Source organism: Euprymna scolopes, chromosome 22, assembly GCF_053919585.1.
Source record: "Euprymna scolopes isolate OS-2025 chromosome 22, ASM5391958v1, whole genome shotgun sequence".
Classification (NCBI taxonomy): domain Eukaryota; kingdom Metazoa; phylum Mollusca; class Cephalopoda; order Sepiida; family Sepiolidae; genus Euprymna; species Euprymna scolopes.
This window is the reverse complement of record NC_136503.1, coordinates 29,373,869-29,389,770: the sequence shown is the minus strand read 5'-3', so window position 1 is coordinate 29,389,770 and position 15,902 is coordinate 29,373,869. Positions and strand designations below refer to the sequence as shown.

Here is a 15,902-nt window from a genome sequence, read left to right as displayed (position 1 = left end):
GTTTTTCGTAAAAGACTGGCGAGGGGCGGGGGCCAGAGATTGAAGTTCAGACGAGCACCTACCATGGAAATAACGGTAAAACAAAGATAGGCCTGCAACGTCTCTTTTTTTCTTTTTACGTTAATCCAGCATTTTGGAAAACATAGCCCACTCTCTCCAATGGACAAATGATGCCTTACTTTGTTGTAGGTGTAATTGTACAGTTTTCTTTTCTCTAGAAAAATTTCAGAACAACAAACATTTGAGGGTTAAGTTTACCCAAATACCATTTGGAGGAAGGGGGTGAAAGTGACTCAGTAGCATTAATAGAATTTGAACACTGCATGCTGAGCCGAAATTCTGTATTTGTAAGCATTACATCACAATGTTCGTTCTTTTTAGATAAAAGTAAAAATGCATTTGAAGTGTACATTCGTTGATTGCACTGACAATGTCATTCACGGGAAAATAAGCTAAAATAATAATGTGTTAATAATTAAATAAATTCACATTTGAAAGAAAATGACTATTCGATAGTGAAAAAATTACAAGATCTTTTTTTACAATGTCTCCATCTGTACTACTCTAGGTTCAAAAGAGAGTCGCCAATCTGATTGGCCCTGAACTGGCATCTAAGCTTCAGCCTCTGTCCCATCGACGAAACGTTGCATCCCTCTGCCTGTTCTACAAGTATTTTAATGGTGAATGCTCTGACGAACTGCAGACACTTGTGCCCCCACGACGTAGACACCCTCGACAAACCCGACAGGCAGCTAAATCCCACCCCCACACAGTAGAGATCCCTAGATGTAGAAGATCTTTCTACTTCAGTAGTTTGTTCCCCAGAACCGCTAGACTCTGGAATGGAATTCCAGGTCCCTGCTTCCTCAACTGTACTGACATGCAGAAGTTCAAGTGTAATGTGAACCGACATCTTGCTGCCCAAATCCCAACATAGTGCCCCAGTAGCTGTTGCCCCTGATAGTAGTCCCCTACACCACAGTGGCAATATGCCTTGTTTGGGGTGAAAATGTAATAAAAAAATTTAAAAAGTTGCAATTATTTAGGGGATTTAGCAGAGAAGTCAGTAAATAAAAGAGTAAAAAAAAAGTTCAAATATACAACAAATAAATGTTACCATAGCCAATAAAAATTACTTTTGTATCTATGACTTATTTTTGCATTTTAACATAGCTTTAAATGCTCTTTAAAGGTGGGAATTGGCTACATGTAACCCTGATGGGGGAGGGGGGGCTAAAGTGGATACTCGACCTTGCCCAAGGATCTCCAACAGGCTAGAAAATGGAAGGAGGCACCTTACTTCTTTTGTTGATGAAATAATTTTCACCCCACTATTAATAAATTAATACATAAATAAAAACACAACATATCCAACAGAAACTATTTGTGTAATAGGCCGACCTCGGTTGCAATCTTCTGTTAAAACGTTCATATAGAAAAAGCGTTTTAAGGACGCCAGATCTCTTTGATGCTTATGATGATGGTGATGATGAACACGTAAATAAATTAATACATAAATAAAAATAATACATCTCCGACAGAAACAATAGGTGTAAAGGGGCAGACTTGATTCATTCAAGTCTCTGGCTAAATGTACATCCACCTGCCCGTTAGCAGAAACCAAAATGGCGACTTTACCTGTCTTATGGGATCCGGCAATCTCAGTGAAATTGAAAGTGAATTGAATTGATGCCATCGCGAGTTCCTTCCTGCCCTCACTGCTGTCTAAGCAATGACCACTACTACCCTCACGGCAGAATGGCAAGAAATCTCAACCAATCTTCCTGGTGCCTCAGAATCCATCCTTGGCTACTTTGAAAGGCGACATAAGGACTGGTTTGACGATGGTGTAGGGGATATCGGATTCCTCACACGTGAGAAAAACCCCACTCATGATGCTTTTCTTAGAAATCCAGCATCTTCTACACTGAATGTGTTTCTCTTCCCTCTGTTCCATGGTGTAGTGAGAGTTACGTCGGATGGAGAATGAATGGTGGCTGAAGAAGGTTAGGGAGATCCAAAACAATGAGAACCTTGGCGTCACCCACAGTTTCTACAAGGCAGTAAAAATGATCCATGGGCCAAGCAAGGATGATGCTCTCATCAAAGAGAAGAGCAGTATCCTGGAAAGATGGTTTAAACACCTGCGGGAGCTGCTTAATAAGATTAACCCTAACCCGATCTCTCCGTTGTCGATGATCTCCCCACTCTGCCATCCATTCCCATGCTGAACAACTCATCATCACTCAGTGAAGTGAACGAGGCCATTCATAGCTTAAAAAACAACAAAGCAGCTGGTCCTGATGGCATACCCGCTGAGATGTGTGGCGGAACTGACCTCCTCCTCCTGCATCTCCACTTTTTCATTCTGGATTGTTGGTCAGCAAAGTGTCTCCCATAGCAGTGGAAGGATGCTGACATCATCCTCGTTTACAAACGTAAGAGTGACCGCGTAAACTGTGGCAACAGCCAAAACATCTCTTTCCTCTCTGTGGCTGGCAAAGTATTAGCTAAGATCATGCTCACCTGACTTCTGGAGACTGTTGTACGATTCCGAGGCATGGGTTCCATATCACCATCATATAAGGCTGTTGGAATCATTTCACATCAGACGACTACAGCAGTTCGTCGGCCTCCATTGGTGGCACAAGGTGTCCCATTCAGAGATTTGCAGGAGAGCTGGAGTTGCCTCTCTAGATTCACTCCTTATCCGTCGTCAGCTTCGATAGTTGGGTCACGTCATTAGGATGGCCTCAAACAGACTACCTCAAAGAGTTCTCTTTGGTCAACTGAGTCATGGCCAACGAAACGTCGGCTGTCCAAACAAACGTTACATAGACTGCATCAAGCTCATCCTCAAGCGCTTCAATCTTTTGTAGACTTTGGCAGCAGACAGAGATACCTGGCACTCCACATGGCCTTCTTCAACAACGAGCATGAGTGAGCAGTTACAGAACCTCACACACTGAAACACTGACAAGTGGTGGCCACTCACCATCAAAACCCAAATCCTGTCTTCCTATGCTCTTTCTGTGCAAAGCAGTGTAGATCTCGCCCCGGGCCTCACAGTCATCAACAGAGTCACAGAGTCAATTAAAATAAAATGATGAAGAAGACGTCATCATTCACATAGGTGAACTTCCATAACTAACCTAAAAAATTCTTTTTGTTTAATTTCAAATATTCAGTTTTTACGAGGAGCTTTACAAATAAGATGGCGACAGGTTTGTTTAATCATGACGAACACTTTATGCCAACATCTTGTTTGCAAAACCGCTCGTAAAAACCGTAACTCTACTTTTACTAAGAGATTAGTTTGTTTGTTCGTTTTTTTTGTTTTTTTTTTTTTTAGGGGGGGGTCATACAATAATTTGGGGTGTTAATTATAAAAAAAATGCAACTATTTGTTTGTTTCAAACAAAAAAATGTTCTTTTCAACTACATTTAATTTAACAAAAAATGTTCTTTTCAACTATATTTAATTTAGCAAAAAAAAAAATTTGAAGTAAGTATAATAGATAATTTATTGTTTTTTTATTTATTTTTAATGTTTTGCTTAAGAAAAATTATGCTAATTACAATCGTGAAAGATGCGACTTTTCTTTCTTTTTCTTTTTTTTTCAAACAGGAAAATGTGGGGGAGGGGGTTCAACATCTTTGTTTAATGTAACAAAAAAAAAGTAAATATGATTGATAAATTTATTAAGATGCGACATTTTTTTTCAAAACGTTAAACTTCATGACTACCAGTACCGTAAGTTTTTCTTAAACAAAAGTTCGAGTAAATGTAAGAAAAATGTTACAAAAATTATCTATTATATTTATTTTATTTTTGTTAAATTGAATAAAGTAATTGAAAAAATATTTTTTTGTTTATAAAAAAAAATAGCCACATCTTTCTCTTTTTACAAATAGCTTCCTAAATCGTATTCAAGAAAAAACTAATCTTGGTAAAAGTATAGACAAATAAATAAATAATACAAAACAAAAACTACTCGACGAGAACACGATTATTTTTTTTTATATAATTATTTTTTATTCAAAAATAAAAAATAAAAATTTAAATTTGTCTTGAACTTTGCGATTATTTTATTCAAGAAAGTAAAAGGTACTCATGCACTTATTGATCCATGCTGAAATAATAACGTTATTATTTAGAAAGCCATTCTTAACATGGAGGATGTTGTGTACCTATTCTATACTTTCACCTAAAAATTTAATAAAAACAGATCTCGTAAAACTTTAATTAAACTTAAAAATACTATTTAAAAATAGCGCAGATCAATAAGTGCACTAGCACCAAATAAAATTTCACTGTTTCGATATGAGATTGACTGACGACATTGAAATGAAAACTCGGTTTGACAACCATCTCCATTCCGTGACAGGTAAAGTAAAGTACACGATAAAGTTTTTTGTTTGTTTTTCTTTATTGCACCAATTTTCCTGTTAACAATTGCCTATAACTATAATCTCCGGCCCAAAAAATATCCAGCCAAAGAAAAAAAAAAAAAAAAAAAAAAAAACGTAATAATAAAATAATCTGAAAAGCGCAAAGTTCAAGCCAAAATAAAAAAATATGGCCACACACGCCAAAATTATTTCCTTTCTTTTCAGATTAATGAACGCTCCCTGGAACGCGCTACGTACAACATCGGAGGCCTCACTTGTGTACGTCCACCAAAATCTTCTTTTTCAGCATCCTGAAAAAAAATGAATTTGTCAGTATATATTTAATTTCTGGAAACAAAAAATTAAGTTTCTCCATATCAAAACAACAAAAAAAAAAGTTTCATTTATGCGTTCTACATTATCTGTTACTAACAGAAAACAAACTTCTTTAAAAGTTCTAGTTATCTCCCCTTGAGTAAGACGGGATTCCGAAAAAGCGCTCACATTTTGACATTTTGGGTATCAGCCATTCATTTGCACGCCCGTATTGTTCATGAATACATCGATGATTACCGACAGTACTAACTACTCTCTTTGTCCTCATCCGCTACATAATTTCAACCAAATGTAAGGGATACATATCTTGTCAGGTTGGTATAAGTTTTCGTATTTTTTTTCTATTTTTTAGGAAAGAGAAGTTATCTTCCTTAAAATAAAAATGAGGTCCGAAAACTGTACCTCCTTGCTCAAATCATTTTATACATAATAAAAAAAAAACTACGCTTGTATCAAAAGATAATGCAAGGGGGATAACTAGGTTTCACTAAGAAAATAACCATATTTTGAAGATACAATTTTGGACGCCAAAAATATATTATAATCTTAAAGCGTCAGTTTTAATCGATAATAATTAGATGATTTTTCAAATAAAAATGAATAAATAATAAAAATGCATGCCGGGGTAAGTATACGTGTCGTCGTATATACTCGCAAACATCTGTCTATAAAAGAGTTGGGGGTTTTTTTTTTTTATCTTTATGCGTTAGAAGTTTTCAAGGGGAGTAATCAAGATTTTATTTTAATACTAATTACCTCCCTTAAGAAGTCCTACTTCTTTGCCTCTATATTTCAAATATATATTTCTGCTTTAGAGGCTTCTTTAATTTTCGCTTTCATCACCATGCATTTTTTTAATGTTGCCATAAATTATACAGAGTTGTTTTTTTTATATAACATTATGGTACTCATACAGTTTAATTAAAAAATGAAAATATTTATTAAAAAAAGAAAGAAAAGAAAAGGTTATATTGTAGGTACCCCATTGGAGTTCTCAGGGGGAAAAATAACTTAATTTGATAAGGTACTTTTTTTCCAGAAGAAAATCATATTTTAATGAGATCGGTCGTATCGTTGCTATTTGCCTATTTATAGATACGAATGAAAAATTAAATTGAATGAAAAATTTAATTAACAAAGCACAAAATGAAAAAATAATATATAAACTTAGGCACCGCCAAAACTGGGGGGGGGGCAAGTACTTTTTGACGGACCGTCTTTTTAAAAATCTACTAAAAGTCAGGTAATTATCCAATCAATACGAAATTTTCAGCGATTATTAAGAGAAGAATGAACTTTATAACAGTGTACTTATTTTTCATAAACAATATTTATATATATATATATTTTTTTTTTGCTTACAAACCCCCCCCTTGTTTTGAGGGGGTTCCAAATATGCTTAAAATAATCATCTGAAACTGAACAAAACATATTGTGTTGTTGTAAGGGACGGGATTATAGATTTAAAAAAAAAAAAAACTTGTTTGCATACCTTATTTTGATGTCTGAATATCAGAACTTCGATTGTGTTTAATTATCCCGCTTTTGAGTTTTGAAGTGTGAAATTCGGTGAATATGTTAAGTAAAATAATTAATTTAAGTTAAGCAAAACAAAAAAATTTTTTTTGATATTTATACGAAAAAAGGTATTTTAAAATCTTTGATAAATAAATTAACAATTTCTTTTTAGCGAGCCGAATAATGCATGACCATTATTAAATAGAGCATGCTTTGAAGAATCGATACAAAAAAAAATTCGATAAATATTGTGCCCTTTGTGTTAAAAAATATCATCATTTTTTCGATCCAGTTTGGAAACGTTTTCCGCCTTTCGACTACGGTGGACCAAACGCGCTGAAATATTTTTTTTATTCTGCTTTAAATTGCCCCCCTCCCTATTTTGGAGAACCTGACCCCCACACACATGCACATTAAAAACCAAACTCATACAAATGCTCAGCGTTAATAATACATTGAAATTTTCGTCACTGAAAAATAAGTTGTTGTTTTTTTTTGGCTTTTTGGTCTTCCGTAGTTTGCTTTTTATCAAGAACAAATGTAACGTTTGTAAACACAGTAATCAAATCGACTCGAAATAACTGGTTGCCTATATGAATAAGTGGAATTATTTGAAATCCAGGTACTTATATTATAATATTTTTGCATATTCTCATAGAAAATCATCCTAAATCTTAGTTAGACAAGAAATAAAAAATTAATTCTTTCAAAAACCTTCTTTTTTTTTTTTTAACTATTTATATACGTTTTTTGTGCAAAACAAAAAACGCCAATTCTTAACTTTTGGGGAAAATTTAACATTTAAAATTTAATTAAAAATAGTAGAAAAAGTTTTACATTATTCTGTTTTCTATATGATAAAATTCAGGGTTTTATCTTTCTGGAAAAAAAAAGTTACTCAGAAATAATGGATTTTAATAAATGCAATTTCGTTTTAAAAAACGACAACAACTTGATTTTTCGGCCATTTTTGGCGCTGCCTATATAAACTCTTTAAAATAAGTGAAAAAAATATATATATATTTATCTGTATTTTTTCTGCCCATGTTTCAAAATAATCAAACTTTAAGTTTGGAGTTATCTCCCCTGGCACTCCTTCCTCGTGAGCGAAAAATCAAGATGGACACTACCCGATCGCTCTCATTAAAATTTGGGTACTTGTACAGTTTGACCAAGACATTAAAAAATGAAAATATCGGAAAAAGTTTAAATTGTACGTATCCGTTATGGAGTGAAGTTCTCCGTTTTTTTTTTTTTTGTTTTTTTACAGCGGAAAAACACGTTTTTATGAGAGCGCATTGAAGGCAGACATCTTGTTTTTTTTTTTTGTTTTTTTTTTTTTGTTTGGAGTTTATAAACGCCACGGGGAGATAACTCCATGTAAAGCACCGACATTCCCTCCCCATCTTTAATAACTAGCTTTTCTTCCTAAAAATCCTTTTGCTCGGCATCATAGCAAATTGTTTTTTCGCTGCAAAACAAAAACTATTTGATGAAATTAAGTGAATTTTTTTTTTCAGAGAACTTCATTCCATAGCAGATACGTACAATTTAAACTTTTTTCGATATTTTCATTTTTTTAATGTCTTGATTAAACTGTACAAGTACCCTAGAGGCGACTAAATAAACTATAATTTAGCCATGTATTTTTAACGTTTGATTTCACGATTAAGTGAAGGGTTTAATTATTTTTTCATAAGCGATATATATATATATATATATATATATATATATATATATATATATATATATATATATATATATATTTGCCGTCTACATAATCTCCGAAGTTAACCAATGATGAGACTGGCTAGTACCAGATGGGTGAGCATTTTGGAAATGCTAGGCATCGTATGTGTTGAAAAAACTCCTGCATTTAATATCATGATCTGGCCACCATAGGTGAATAAACAAGAAATTGCCAAAAAAAATTATCGTATTTTTAGCAAAATGCGCAGGGTTTGTTTTTTTTTTGTATCGATTCTTCAAAAAATTTATTATCTAATGATATATCAACAATATTGGGCTCACTAAAAAAAATTATTATTATTTTTTTTTTTTTTCAAAGATGTAAAAGTAGTATTTTTCGCAAAAATAATGAAAATATATAAAAAAAAAAAAAAAATTTCTTTTAATCTGAAAGATAATAATTATTATTAACACATTCAATGAATTTCATACTTCAAAACACAAAAGATGAAAAATAAAACACATTTAAAAGTTGGATTTTCAGCCTTAAAATTTGATACGTGCACAGTTGTTGCTTTTTTTTTTTATCTACAATCTTCACACTATCCACAATACATTATATTTTGTTCAGTTTCGGCTAATTATTTAAAGCATATTTGTACTCACAAATAAAAAAGGGGTGGGGGGTTGTAGGCAAATATATATATATTATATATATATATATACATCGATTATGAAAAAAAAAACGTACATCATTATAAAGTTCATTCTTTACTTAATAATCGGTGAAAATTTCCTATTGATTGGATAATTACTTGATTTTTGGTAGATTTTTAAAGAGAGACTCCATCAAAAAATACTTAGTCCCTGCTTCTATTTTGTCCGTGCCTTGTCTAAATTAAAAAACAAAAATAAAAAATTTGTATGATGTCCTTACCCATAATTAGACGAAAATATAATATTCCAAAAATCACGTAAATTAATCAACTATTTTTATTTTTATATTTTATGGGTAACAGAAAAGTCCACCATTTTGAAAACAATCTAAAAAAAAAAAAAAAAGCAAAGAGAGGTAACTCCATTATTTAAACTTGTGAGATTTATGTTGTAATGCCTACGAAATCCCATTAATCATTTTAAAATGATTTTCTTTATAAAAATGACACTACTTGATCAATTTACGTAATTTCTTGAATATGATATTTTTCTTTAGTCACAGGTACATACATCAAGCAAGTTTTTCTTGATTTTGATTTTGATATGGGATGAATTCTATACAAGAACTCAAATGCATTAATTTGGTCTGAACTTAATTTCGCTCTAACTTCCATTCTTTTCAAAATTGTTGTGATGTTAAATTTGAAAACTGGTATTGTAAATTTCGTTAAAATTGAATAATTTCTAATTTTCAATAAATAAAAAATAATTTAACTGATTGTTTTTGTTTGTTTTTTTTAATTTTTTTTTTTTTTTACAAAGTGTTGCTTGTCACACACATCCCTCCTTGCGATAGATTTTAAGGTGAGCAATATCCATTTTTCTCGAAAATAAACACTGTTTTGGGACAAAAATAACAATTACTTCCGTCTATAAAGGCTTCTCCTTCTTTAGTCAAAGACAGAACAGATCAAAGAAGGTTACATTAAAAAGTCATTTAAGTTTAAATATTACAAACGATCTTATGGCAATGATTTGCATCCAAATAAATTGTTTTTGTTGATTTATAATAATTGTGCCTGTCTTATCTTAGCCTGTTAGTATGATCGTAATGCTGACAATGCAAATCGCTAAATCAAAAAAGCGTAATTAATCCATACTCGACTCAATAGTAGTAGTAGTAGTAGTAGTAGTAGTAGTATATCCACTACATAATTGATAAAGTACTTGGTAAACTTTTCAGTTGTAAGTTACACTCTTCTAGAGGTTGAAGTTCAATTCTCAGTGTGGACAAATCTCAAAATATAATTTCAAATTATTTAGGACTTCTCATGGCTGATGCTACTCTTAACTCCTTCGGGACAAGATCAAAGTGTAGTATCTGTTCTTCAGATACTGCACTTCTATTTCTTCTTCTCTTTCGGTGGAGGAGAAATCCTTCACGACTGAGACAATTTTTATTTTTGTACCTTTTCTCCACGTTAAAAAACGACCCTGGTGTCTAACTCTGTCCCGTGGGGAGGCATAGTAAATAGGTACTCTCATGGATTAAATAAAGATTTCCTTTTGAAATTCGGTGCAGATTCCAGGGGAAACAGAAAGATCCCCACGTTCAACAAAATACACCTGAAGAATGTCATATGTTACATCAACTGAAATAACATTCAAGATGAGAATGAACGTCTCCGTTCAGTCTCAAAAGACAAAGGATACCCCCTGTAAGAGCAGCTGCACATGTAATTGTGTGGCAAGGCTTCTGCAATCCCCAACCACACCTCTCCTGAATCAGCACTGCTTGAGTCCAATTGCAAGGAGAAGTCCAGGACGACTGGAAACAATGCCGGGATAAGCAGAGAGCACATACAGCACTTGGAAGTCCCACCCATGATTATGCCGTATACAAGATGAGAACATAAGTCTGATTAATCTAAGTAATGCGATAAATTTTGGATATTTCTTCATTAACTTATTTCTATTATTTAACTATCTTTATTTTGTAAATCGATTTACTAACGATCCATGAAGTTCTACAGAAAGATTCTCAAGTTTGACAAGGTATACATGAAGAAGGTCGGAGGTTACATCAACCGAGGGATTATGAAATTATGAAAATAACATTCAAGATGATAACAGTAGTCCAAAGAATCCAAATAATATGAATATTAGTAAAGTTTTATTTGTATATGTAGACGAGAAGCAGACAACAACTAATTTTGAGTTTCTAATTTAATTCCAAAAATGTTTAACTAAAGGAATTATTAACTAAAATTTGTAGAATAAAATGTTTATAGACGTTTTTATAGGTGATATAAATTACTTTAAAGGAAATACGGTTGGGAAATTAGTAAAAAATAATTGGTTGATTTATTTGCCTATTTGTGGCCCATTTGAATATATAAACGGCTATATGTCTGTCTTTATATCTTTCTCCATATTTTCAAACTCTATCTCCTCCAAAACTAAACGCCGCAATTGGGGTTTTTTTTTTTACGGGCCGTTGTTTTATGGCTCTTTAGCTGGTCAAAAATAAAAAAATTTGAAAAAATCGTTAAACATTCTGCACATTCATCTTAGTTTATTTTTAATTTTTGATAACTCTATATGTGTGCCACGTTAGTACAGTGGTAACGTCACCAGCTTTGAATGCTATAGTTTTGGTTTCGATTCTAGCTGATCTCACCTAAATACGTTTTTTTGTTTTTTTTGTTTTTTTTACTTTTTAAATCATAACTCTAATAATGTACTGTAATGTCTGAACAAATGAAAACATCATATTTAAGCATATTTAAGCATATTTTCCGCTCGGGCAAAGCTGGGCGCCCCTCCCCTCCCTCCGTTAGTATTAAATAGAAAATATAAATATGTTAAATTATTGTAAATAATAGTTCTGAGCAAATTAGTCCATAGACAGCCATCTTGTTTAATGACAGGAAGTAAGGTACTTAACATGTAGATAGATTACTTTGTTAAGAACTGAAATTTACAGTAATTTTATATTCTATAAAATATTTTAAGGCAAATGGGCCATAAATATCAAAGTAAATCGATTTTGATTAATTTCATAACTGTATTTGTTTTGTGTTTTTATGGTATTACATAATAAGGACCCTACGTCAGTAACGATTGAGTTAGCTGGTATGAATTTTGACAAGGGTCACGCCGAGTGCATGATAACTCAGATCTGTAAAACAGGATCGCTCCCGAGTTGAATGAAAAATGCGTGATGTAAAGTTGAACCGTCTGGGAGGGGGTGGGGAGCAACAGGTTAAGCAGTAAACAAAACAAAGTCGAATGATAATGAATGACATCACGCTATCAAGCTGAGAGAAACAACAGTTTTTAAATCTGTCTCTCCATGGAAACCATGTGAACGAGACACGACCAATAATGTTGGAACCATGTAATCTAAGCTGAATGTTACTTCAATAACTGTTCATGCTCGTCACTCATTTCGTTGTTAGAAAGTTACGAAGTAAGTAATAGGCTAAAGGGACATTATTCTATCCTGAGTTAATTCTCCCCAAATAAAACATTGAAGAAAACTCAACGAACGTTCCTTTGTGTCCTCTTTCCCCAAGATAAAAAAAGCTTATTTCTATAGCAACCACCAGGCGAAACTGCAATGGTGAAAAGAAGTGGTGTCATCAGACAAGCAAGTATAAACACGCCATACATACGAGAGTAGTTCAAAAGTAAAGCCTCCTATTTTTTTAACTCAAAAAATTGAAGAGCCACGAGGACTGTAATGATACCAATAAGATATGCGACTTTTTGTGCTCTGTAATTTATTTTTCTACATAGTCAACACCATTCTCAATGCGACCTTTTGCCAGGGATTCAATAACACATTTCTATTTCTGATGCACATCCATGACAGGGGTTGATTTCTCAGTCACACACACATCGTCAATATTTTTTCTTTTTTTTTTTTGCATAAGAGTCACCACTTATCAAGGCTTATAGGCCACTTGAGGATAGGGGTTAAAGAGTATACAGTATCAGAATCCTAGTAATCGTTAGTCGTGGAGATTCGGTAAATTTGTTCACTTCAGTGGAACGACTCGTCAAGAACTTGTTTGCATTGGACTTGAAGACAAGTCTGGAACAGAGCGATGAAACTTTCAGATTATGAATGCATAAGTTCACTCGTTTGAATTTGCAATCCCTCCTCTGATCCAATCGGGCGGAATAAAAATAGGAGGCATTACTTTTGGAATGTGTAAAGAACGCATGTATGTATAACTAACTTCTTTCATTTGTTATTGAAAATGTTACAAATGGTGACCACTTATCAAACCACTCCAGTATAATGATTAATGGAATTATATTGAGTTGAAAGGTGAATAACATCATGAGAGGATTTATGAATGCAGCAAACTAAGTTTGGTTATTTTTGGCTATGGTATATGACAGGAATTTGTTGATGTTAGATTTGAAGACGACTATCATGTAGTCATCATGGAACCAGTTTTGAGGCAACGTGTTCCACGGATGAGAGGCCCTCGTGAAAAACTTCTTTTTTGTTTTTTTGAAAATTTTGCCTGACACTGAACATATGGAGAAAGAAAGAAAAGTTGTGTTTAGTTGTGGTAGGTAGAAAATTGAATTTTTGCTGTAAATATTTTGCAAGGGATAACTTGAGATTGGAGCTCAGTCGAGCTTTTTCCATGAAAATAGTCATAGAGTAGAGAAAGACTAGTAAAATCTCTTCTTTGAGAAAGGGGATGTAAGGACGAGGAGAAGTTCATGCCCCACTAGATTTTGTAGCTGATTTTGAAAAATCAAGTTATGTCACCAATAGTAACGTTTACTTCTTTACTAGCAGGGAGACCTGACGTTGCCCGGGATTGAATGAGGACCAACGAATGTTCCACAATACTTTCATTGTCATCGAAACGGGTGAAATCGATCATTTTTCAATCAAATCATTTGATTGTTTGCTCTAGTTGGGGATCCACCATAGTGCGCCAGGAGGAAGCTTCACATGCCTCCTTGCAGTGACAGTCCACAATACATTGTAGTCTACATTGCACTGTAGAGAATCTAGTGTTAATTTTAGAAGCAAACTCACACATGCACAGACACACACATGCACAGACACACACACATACAAATGCAGACACACACGCAGACAAAGTGTCTTTTATATATAACTACAAACTTAACGTGAATTCATTACTTGATTTATTTTTAGTTTAACATTAACTTTGTAAATAGCTTAAAAATATTATTTCACCTTTTCTGACCTGTATTAATGGATGAGTAATCCTTCTAGTCTGAGGCAATTTTTAGTTTTGTTCCTATCCAGAGTGCCCCTTTTTGGGGAGCTGGATTTCCCCTACATTAAAAACCGACCTTGTGTCTAACTCTGCCCTCGTGGGGAGGCAAATAAATAGGAACTTAAAACTATTATTGGATTGTTAATTTCAGCAAGATGACCTTTTAAGTGGGTTAAACACAATATGGCTGTCAAAGGCGCAAACAACGTTGTGAAAAATATAAACTTTTTGGTGGAGCTGGTGTTTTTAATATAAAGGCAGATTAAATGTCGCCTTCTGCAACACTGGAGAAGAAAATGAACGGTTGCCATCTTTGAAGTGTTGTGACTGTTTCGCACATTGGCCACTCGATTTTCAGTGAAAAAATAACTTGTGTCCGTAGTTAGATTTTTTTATTCGTGTCATTCATTTACATATGAGGAGAACAACTACTTTAAGAAGGACGAAAGCAGTTGAATTTTTAGCAGCCGAGATTTAGCAGTGTTCCATGCAGTATTCTGGAAGTTTCATTAATTTCCTTACCAGTTTGTTTGTCGATAAACTATTTTTACTAATTTGACGAATTGTTAAAATTGGTCTTCAGCATTAATTATATTATTTATTTAATTGGAATTCATTATTGAGATGAGTAATTTGTATTATTTATTCATTTATTTATTACGGACCACTATTCTCATCTTTAAATCGTTGCTTCATGACGTTTCGGACAACTATTCCTCTGGCCTTCATCAGGTTGTTAACCGTGATGGAATAGGAATGCCAAATCTTCAACTGTATCTTCAGTAATTACTGCCTTCCATAGTTGTTGTTGTTTCATCACGTTTTGGTCAACTAATCCCCTGGCCGGCTTTGGGTAGGATTGAAACCATTATCTTCAGACAATGCTCACCTGGAACCGTAGGAATTCAACATCTCTATCCACTGTGCCATGTGCACTACTCAGAGGCTTAGTTGGCCAAAAAAACATGGTAAGATGACAACAACTATAGAAGGCAGTAATTGCTGAAGATGCAGATAGGAAATTCTGACTTCCTATCACGTCGCGGTTACCACCTGATGAAGGCCAGAGGAATAGTTGGCTGAAACTTTGTGAAGCAACGACTAAAAGATGAGGATAATGGTTCGCAATAAATAAATGAATAAGCATTAATTATATATCTTTTCACAATAGTAGTTTTCGTATAGTTTTGGTATTTCTACATTGATTCTGGCATTCCCAACCGGAACTGAAACCATAGGATTGAGTTAATAACGCGCATGTTTCCGATGTCATTATTATCAAGTTAATTCAAATCTTTATTATTGTCAATATTTTTTTTTATAATTTGTTGGCTAAATTTTGTAGCAACCAGAAATTGAGTTAAAATTGATAGAATTGTCTCCCTTTATGCCTTCGGCAGCAATCTTGTTTTGCGTTTGCTAAAGTGTGTGGACCATAATTTATTTTTCTATTTTCCTTCTAGTAAGGGCTTCAATTTTGTTTGTTTTTTGTTTTTTTTCTGAAAAATAATTGTATGTAAAAATTCATACAAAACATGTTAGATAACTTTACAAAATTTTACAATGTAACATAAATTAAATTCATAGAAAAAATGACTAAAATATTAAAAAAGAAACTTACTGATAAATAAATGCGATTTGGACAAATGCTAAAAGGCAAATGGCTTTAATTGCTACCCGTTTTGTCTTTCTCCGCATTGGCTGAGATTCACTCTTTTCATCATTTTTGAAGCAAGCCAGTTTTCACTGGAATGTGTGAACTGAAAACATTTTCTAACCAATAAAAATCGTTTTAAACTCCATAATCAACAATCCTGTATGAAATTCCATGCCAATAAAACAATAGGCTACTGAACAGAAATTTAGAGTTTTCTAGAGACACCTATGATGCAACATGCCTGCCTCAGCTCTCAACGTCCACAACATCGATCCTAGAAAACTGAAATTCCTTTAAGCCAGTTCCTCTATCTCCAATGAATACATCAAGCCAGGAGGTAAACTCTCTCTCTCTCTCTCTCTCTCTCTCTCTCA

At 33.5% G+C, this 15,902-nt stretch overlaps 1 long non-coding RNA gene across 1 annotated transcript in view; it reads right to left on the bottom strand.

Moving 5' to 3' along the window:
* Window positions 1-4,092: 4,092 nt before the first annotated feature.
* The window catches only part of LOC145243934 (uncharacterized), a 102,355-nt gene continuing 90,545 nt past the window's right edge, over window positions 4,093-15,902 (bottom strand). The window contains exon 4 of the long non-coding RNA XR_013862973.1: window positions 4,093-4,703. This is a non-coding gene — a long non-coding RNA (uncharacterized LOC145243934). The remainder of the gene's footprint in view (window positions 4,704-15,902) is intronic.